Below are 7,658 nucleotides of genomic sequence, written 5' to 3'. Positions count from 1 at the left end.
CCCAGCTCCATGATTTGTGTCAAAGTAACTCAGGATAAAACACAGAAAAACATGAAGGAGATGTTCCTGGCCTGGGTTTTTATAGCAGATAACATTAAAAATATCCTGCAGTATATCAAAAACTGAAGAAAACCAATCACCATATTAACATTACCTGATGCTGCTGAAGTGAAGCAGAGTAAAGCAAAACCTGCAGTTTTAGAATCTAGCGCAAAAAATACGTAAATAAAGAGCGCGAACCCCACACATCAGAATCAGCGAGCTGTCGACTTTCAGCCCCGACCGCGTTTCCGTGTACATGCTGTCGGGTGAGAAAGCCGACATCTCACAGATTCTGATGCGTCGGGTCTGCGCTCTGTGTCTACGTCTTTGTGCAGAACCCGTGTACCTGCTCTCATTTACTGTTTTAGCTGTTTGGTGGTTGTCAAAATTTTGTGAGGTTTAACCTGAGATTCTGGCATTTCGGGCAACATAAATTTATATTTAAAAATCGATTCAGGATTTTAATGAATCGATATCACGTTATCCAAGCTAGAATCGATTTTAATCATAACCCACCCTTAATAGACAGACTGTTCCTCCTAAATCAGTCTTAGTAGGTAATGTTAAAAATAATTTTATCATTCAAGTGTTTTCAGTGTAGGAGAAAGTACTCAGGGCCTTCAAGTTAAACACTATGAAAGGCAGTAACAAGTTTAATATTCAGAAACCTAAAGTATGTATCAGCAGCAGAATGGACCTAAAAACAAATGTCCATGTTTTAGTTATATGAAACTGAGTATTTTGGATTAGCGGTACTGCTGTGTTTGTTGTATCATATTGCTGTAATTGTTTATATGCTCTATATATTTTGAGGTAAGTTTATCTATAGTGTCACATGATATTGTGACACTGTAGGCAATCGGGGTGATCGTGGCTCAAGAGTTGGGAGTTTGCCTTGTAATCGGAAGGTTGCCGGTTTGAGCCCCGTCTTGGACAGTCTTGGTCGTTGTGTCCTTGGGCAAGACACTTCACCCGTTGCCTACTGGTGGTGGTCAGAGGGCCCGGTGGCGCCAGTGTCCGGCAGCCTCGCCTCTGTCAGTGCGCCTCGGTGGCTGTGGCTGCAATGTAGCTTGCCATCACCAGTGTGTGAATGACTGGTTGTGTAAAGCGCTTTGGGGTCGTTAGGGACTAGAAAAGCACTATACAAATACAGGCCATTTACCATTTATTCTATAAGGATGTTATGTGTTTGTGTACTTTCTGCCCAGTTTGACCCATTTAGCAGAAGTCAGCCTGTTTAAGGCTCTGATATCTATTCTGTATCACAGCTTGTAAATTTTCTTTTTACACATATATGTAAGCATTGAGCCAAATTTAGTAGTGCCAAAATATTAAAAGAACAATATTTGTCTCTTATATATATTCACACTGAAAAAGATACTTGTCTTTGAGTGAACATTTAAGGTGATAGGAAATATAAATAACAACTTGAATCTTTACTGAAGCTCAGTATTTGACACAGAGTTCAAGTTGCATCATTTTCCAAAGAGGTTCCTGCTTTATCTACAGCGTGAGTGTTGTCATGGTCTTTCTTGTCTATTGGAGTTCTGGGCTCCTCATTGAATCTCAGGTTTTTAGGGAGGTCAACTTGAATAATCGTGACATTCTTGGTATTATCAACATTATTATTATTATTGTTGTTATATCAGAAGAATGTTGTACTATGTTGTTTACGCTGTCTGTTGTTTTCTGTGAAATACCAGCTGGCACTTCCATGTTGGGGTCAACTGTGTTAGAGGTCTGTGTAAGTTCAGGAGATGTCTGTCTTCTTTGAGGTCACTGCTTTTATGCTATTTTCTGTGATGTTGAACATTTCCATTGTTTTCTTCTGAGTGTCGTCACGGTCTTTTTTGTCTGTTGGAGTTCGGCGGTGATCGACCTTTTGGCTTTGCCTTAACCACTTTCCCCTTTTTCCTAGGCACTGGTGGTAGTGCTTTATCTCGAGGCAGTGTCAGCAACTGGTACAGGGGTTTTGCCACTTTTGAAAAGTTTGGGATGTAGTGGAGCATGGTAGTTTATCTCTGAGAGCTTGTACAGGAGCTATTTCTGCTGGGTCCATGATATAACCCTCTTCGGACACCATCCGACCCAGGAAACGTACCTTTCTCTTGAAAATGTCACATTTCTGTGGGTTGAGTTTGACACCATGGTTTTGGTATCTCTGTCCAATTTAACTGGAGGGTCCCACTGAGGTGGCTTATGGCAGGAGGAGGGTGTGTTTATAACCTCATTCACCTGTATAGGAGGTTGTGAAGAAATCTGCTCCACCAAGTCTTGTGTCTTTTCAGGGGTAATGGAGTACACTGCTTTTATTTCTTCCAGATGTACTAGAACAGTGTGAGGAATTAAGTTGACATTCCGCTTGTTGGTATTAGCAATCGCGACTGGGATGTACACTGACCTGCCCTCCGTTATTGTGACCAGTCCCTCTTGAATGACAAGACCCTCAGGCAACTGTGATGGTTCATTTGGGACAAACAACAGACTCTGTCCTGAAAACTGGGCTCCAATGTGTGCACGGACATATGTGGTAGTAATGTGTTCAGCAGCCAGACATAGTCCCCTCTTTCCTGCTGGTAGTTTGCCCACACTTTGGATTTGGTCTGGTAATTGCAATAGTTTTAGCACTGATTTAGCAGTGTTTAATGACAGGATCTGGCTGATTTTTCTAACATTTGCTTGCTCCATTTACTCACAACTTCCTCTATTGCATTAAATCCAATAATGGGCAGTTGTGCAACACTAGGGTCACTGCAAACAAGCATTGGATTTGGCCTGTATTTGTATAGCGCTTTACTAGTCCCTAAGGACCCCCAAAGCGCTTTACACATCCAGTCATCCACCCATTCACACACACATTCACACAATGGTGATGGCAAGCTACATTGTAGCCACAGCCACCATGGGGCGCACTGACAGAGGCGAGGCTGCCGGACACTGGCGCCACCGGGCCCTCTGACCACCACCAGTAGGCAACGGGTGAAGTGTCTTGCCCAAGGACACAACGACCGAGACTGTCCAAGCCGGGGCTCGAACCGGCAACCTTCCGATTACAAGGCGAACTCCAACTCGCCTTGTCGTGGATCGTGGCTCCAACTCTTGAGCCACGATCGCTCACCACACTTCACAGAGATTTTGCTGGCAAGGATGGAGAGTCTCAGTTTAATTCTTTCTGAAGGTAACATCCCTCCCTCCCTCCCCTCCATTTTCAGGGTTACAGTCCAAAAAGAATTCTGTCTCTATCCACCCATCACATGGGATTTCACCACCATTAGCCGCTAAAACTACTAGAGTTTCTGTTCTCAAAAGCTCAGCAAGTGGCCTGACAGTGCTGTGTGGTAGGTGCTGTTTTCACCACTCATTGCTAATAAGACTTGAAAATAAGAACCTAAAACCAACAAATCTCAGTAAAAGAACAGTAAAAAACAAAAGTCTCACCGTCTGTGTCTGCAGAGCATCAAACCTAAGAATCCTTAAAGATCTACATCGGCATCCGCAAGAAGCTGAAGGCTCCAACCAGGTAACACACACACATCTCGTTTGCTATCCTTGTGGGGACATCCCATTGACATAATGCTTTCCCTAGCTGCTTACCCTAACCATCAAAAATGAATGACTAACACTGACCCTACACCTAAATGTAACCCTCACACAAAAAACACATTTTGAGTGTGAAAAATGCCTTCAACAGTTTTTTTTTTTTTTTTTAATTTTACTCGACCATAACAACCTCAAAAAGATGGTGTCCAAACAGATCCTTACTCTAAATGGTGTTACCTTGGCCTCCAGCAGTCCTGTGAGGAGTCTTGGAGTCATTTATAACCAGGATTTGTCCTTTAGTGATCACATTAGACAAATATGTAGGACTTCTTTCTTTCATATATGCAATATCACCAAAATTAAGAACATCCTCTCAAAGTGGAAACTGAAATATTGGTTCACGCATTTTCTACTTCCAGGATAGACTGTTGGAATTCATTATTGTCAGGTGTTCTTAAAGCTCATTGAAAAGCCTTTAGCTGATCCAAATTTTGCAGAATATAACAGACGAGCTCCCAGTTTGGATTTAGGAACACTCTCTCTGCTTTTACTATTAGACTTCTGTTTTTAATAAAGCTTGTAGTTGGTGTTGTGTAGGTGTCAGGTGACAGGTGACAGTGAACCAAACCATGTTAGGAATGTTTCCACCCACATTTGGTTGAGACAGATTGCTGCCCTACTCTAATCCTGCTTCTGTTTGATGCATCTTCCTTCTGTCATAAAGTGTTCCACATGGGGGTTCATGCAATCACTGAGGTCTCTCTAATACTGTAAGGCCTTTACTTTGAGATAATAAGGCAACGTTTAGATGTTTAGATAGATGAAATAAAGATGAGGCCTGCGGTGCCTATTAGGTGTGGAAGGAGAAAGATGCATCTACAGTATAGTTACCTGTGACTTCAAGTTGGACTTGAACTGGGACTGGTTCTTCTTCATTTTGACTTCAGACCTGAGACATAAACATCAGCCTGAACTGTGACTCACCTGTACTGAATATTTGGTACCTGATTTGGGCCGTGGTCCTCTTCAGTCATCGGGTTTTTATTTAGAGCTTGTTGGTCTGTGTTTGTCCTGTAAATGACCACCATCAGTTTCTTTACGCGCTTCAACATCCAGGCGTGTGACTTCTTTTAATCCTTCTCTCTCACTTCTCAGCTCCTCCCACCCTCAGCACTCCCTCTGGGCCTCTGAGCCCCTTCGTTCCCCTCCCATTGCTCAATGCAGCTGATCAGGTACCCCTCGCAGATGGCAGGGAATCACCGTCACTGTTTGAGAGTTGTAGCTGGAGGGTGAAGGCTCACAGCGCGTCCATCATAGAGACATGGTGTCTCAGTCCTCAGACTGGAGAGACCACCTGCAGCAGGAGAAAGAGATGCTGATGGAGGAGGTCAAAGCTAAGAAGGTGATCAGTCGTTCGGTAATCATAAAACTTTATTGATCCCTGCTGCCACAGAAAATAGTCACAAACACACCGCCTGCTGCAGGAGCCGGTGTGGATCCTCCACAAAGCGCTGGAGGCGGCTTAGCTGGAGAAGTGAGTCTGCGCCGAGTTTTTGGCAGAGGAGGAACGTCTGGAGCTGCTGCGACACCGCGAGTGACAGGTGGCCGACCTGTGGGGTGGCTGGACGAGGCCAAGATGGAGGTGGAGGCGGTGAGGAAGAGTCTGGCTGAGAAGGCCACGCAGGTCACTGAGCTGCAGCAGAACATCAGGATGCTGATGGAGAAGAACAACGCCAAGCAGGAGGTGAGGACAAACCAGAGGTCGCTGTCAGACTGACCTCTCGTTTGTCATGTTAAAGTAACCTGCTCACGTTTGTTTCCATGACTGAAAGTTTCCCTGAGATCTGGGGCTGTTCCTGGAGCTGCTGCTGACTCCGGAAAAAACTGAGCATGGGTGGATGTTGAGACAGAGGGCCTCTCCCGTGCATTCAACACTCCATCTAAATGACCAGCCCAGATAATGGATGTGTCATGTTATTCAGTGGAAAACTGAGAATCGTAGCCAAAAGAAAAAAGTGGAATACTTGAGGAAGATCACAGAGCAAAAGGCTCATTGAGTGAGAGCAGTGGGCAGGTTGGTGTTCTGCACCATTTAGTTAGGTCTCTTCAGAGGTGTTTAAATTTTTTTTTTTCTAAGGTTTTCAGTAGTTTCCATCCATGAGTGATTTGAATTAAAACTGTAAAGAAATCCTCCAATATGTGTCACAAATCTTCATTTAAATGTCCTATGATTTACCATGAAATTGAGACAGTACTGATCCAGTGGCATTGGCTCCACACAGTGGAGAGTTGTAGTAATGTCTAGAAAGTTCATTGACTCAGAAATAAACACACATTGAACACCAGCCCAAAGACACTTTGCTCAGGGACTCCATGCTGTCCTCAGTCCATTCATGAACTCCTCTTGGTCTGCATGCCGTCTGCAGCCAGAAGTGAAACCTTTGCCCTGCCAGCAGGATCTCCTGCAGTGAAACCTGCAGGATCTGCACAGCAGCCTACAGCTTATGTGCAAACTTCAATAAAAAATCTTGGAAGAGACACATCTTTCCAATCCTCTGCAGGCTCCTACCTGCTGCTGGAGGAGGGAGAGCAATTTGACCTGACCATGGACACTCAGCGCATTTCTCCATAGGAGCTGTCAGGCAGGAAACTGGGGGGGGGAAGAATGCTGCTTCTATAGGTGGCAGGAGTTCAGGCAGCAGTTTGATCTGCCGGAAGGCTCAAATTCCGAACACATCACCTGCTAACTGGATTCAGGTGGGAAGTTCCACATCCAGGCATCCAAAGTCTGTGTGAGGGAGGCTGAGACAGAAGTGAGTATGAAAAGGAGCTTTAGGGACTTTTTATGTTCAGTTACATTGGACTATTAATTTGAAAAACAATTTCACAGAGTTTATTTTGTTTAATGTTAAAATGGGCAAATTTCATCTATCATACTGTCCATTTCGCCTGTTTCAGATTTGAAGAAATTTTCCTGTCTTAAGATTTTTTTTAACCTAACATTTCAATAATGGGAAGACTGACCAGAGTGGAGAAACTGAGAAAAGGTGACTTTATTTTACATGTTAAGTCTTATTATAATAAAATAATAAAACATTTTAATTATGTTATTTTACTTTGAAGTCCATCTTTTTCTTGGTATTATAATGAGAAGGCAAAACCCTGTATCACAGCTTTAATGATGAAAGCTGAAACTACCTTAAAATATTCCTCTCGTGAGAGGAATAAAAGCTTTGATGGTGACTTGTCAACAAGATGAAGTGCTTATGTTTTAGTCTCCACAGCTCACGCTCAGTTTAGTGTTTGGACATCTTCTGGGTAATTACACATTGTCTTAATACGATTATTCAAGCATAAGTGGAAAGGAAAACACACATTAGATTTAGTAACGGCACACATTTACAATGTAAATTACATGTTGTTCAGCAAATGACACGTTTGTTTTTTAACAACAGCAGTTATTTTCTGCAGTGAAAGAAGAAATAAGGAAAAAAAACATTAAAGTAATCGTGTGAGTGACACATAAGGTGCTTTATTGACCCCCTATTATTAAAGTAACACTACACAACTTTTAAAAGTAGAAAACTGCCCTTTTTCCCTATAATTCTACACTTAACAACCAATGATGTAAAAGTATGTTTCTGGACATTTCTGTTGAAGATTTGAGTTGTTAATTTTTAGATTCAGAGCCCATATTTTGTTCTTTCTAGAAGCCCATTTGACAGTGATTACAATGTTAAGCTGTCTTTGGATCGGGCAGTTTATCCCTTTCTGCCTGATCAGCGAGAGCCATCTGCCTTCCCTTCCAGTACAGTCTTAGCTGTATGCTTCAGATCATTGGGGACCTTCACTTCAGTCTCATGCTGGTGCGCTCTGGACCAGATTTCCTTCTCTGTAACATGTAATAATCCTCCCTTTGAGGTCATTGCTTAGAGGCATCTACATTATGTCATACTGCTCCAGCACGCTTTTTTCAGGGACAGTACTGTCAGGTAATGAGCTGTACCTGCAGTTTGTCAAACGAGTTGCTTGGAGTTCTCACCAAAGGGCTTAATTTATGTCTTATTACACCAGAC

The 7,658-nt window shown here is 42.9% G+C and overlaps 1 long non-coding RNA gene across 3 annotated transcripts; it reads left to right on the top strand.

Moving 5' to 3' along the window:
* The first annotated feature begins 1,245 nt into the window (after positions 1–1,245).
* Positions 1,246–6,242, top strand: LOC101487101 (uncharacterized). Of its 3 annotated transcripts, none has more exons than XR_013094646.1 (5): positions 1,246–3,380; positions 3,496–3,562; positions 4,738–4,984; positions 5,067–5,326; positions 5,415–6,242. It is a non-coding gene; the product is annotated as an uncharacterized LOC101487101 (long non-coding RNA). The 3 variants fall into 3 exon arrangements; XR_013094647.1 differs by having other exon boundaries at positions 5,067–5,656; positions 6,144–6,242; XR_191389.4 differs by having other exon boundaries at positions 5,067–6,242.
* The last annotated feature ends 1,416 nt before the right edge of the window (positions 6,243–7,658 follow it).

The sequence above is a fragment of the Maylandia zebra genome, linkage group LG19, assembly GCF_041146795.1.
Source record: "Maylandia zebra isolate NMK-2024a linkage group LG19, Mzebra_GT3a, whole genome shotgun sequence".
Lineage (NCBI taxonomy): Eukaryota > Metazoa > Chordata > Actinopteri > Cichliformes > Cichlidae > Maylandia > Maylandia zebra.
This window is presented reverse-complemented; position numbering and strand designations above follow the sequence as displayed.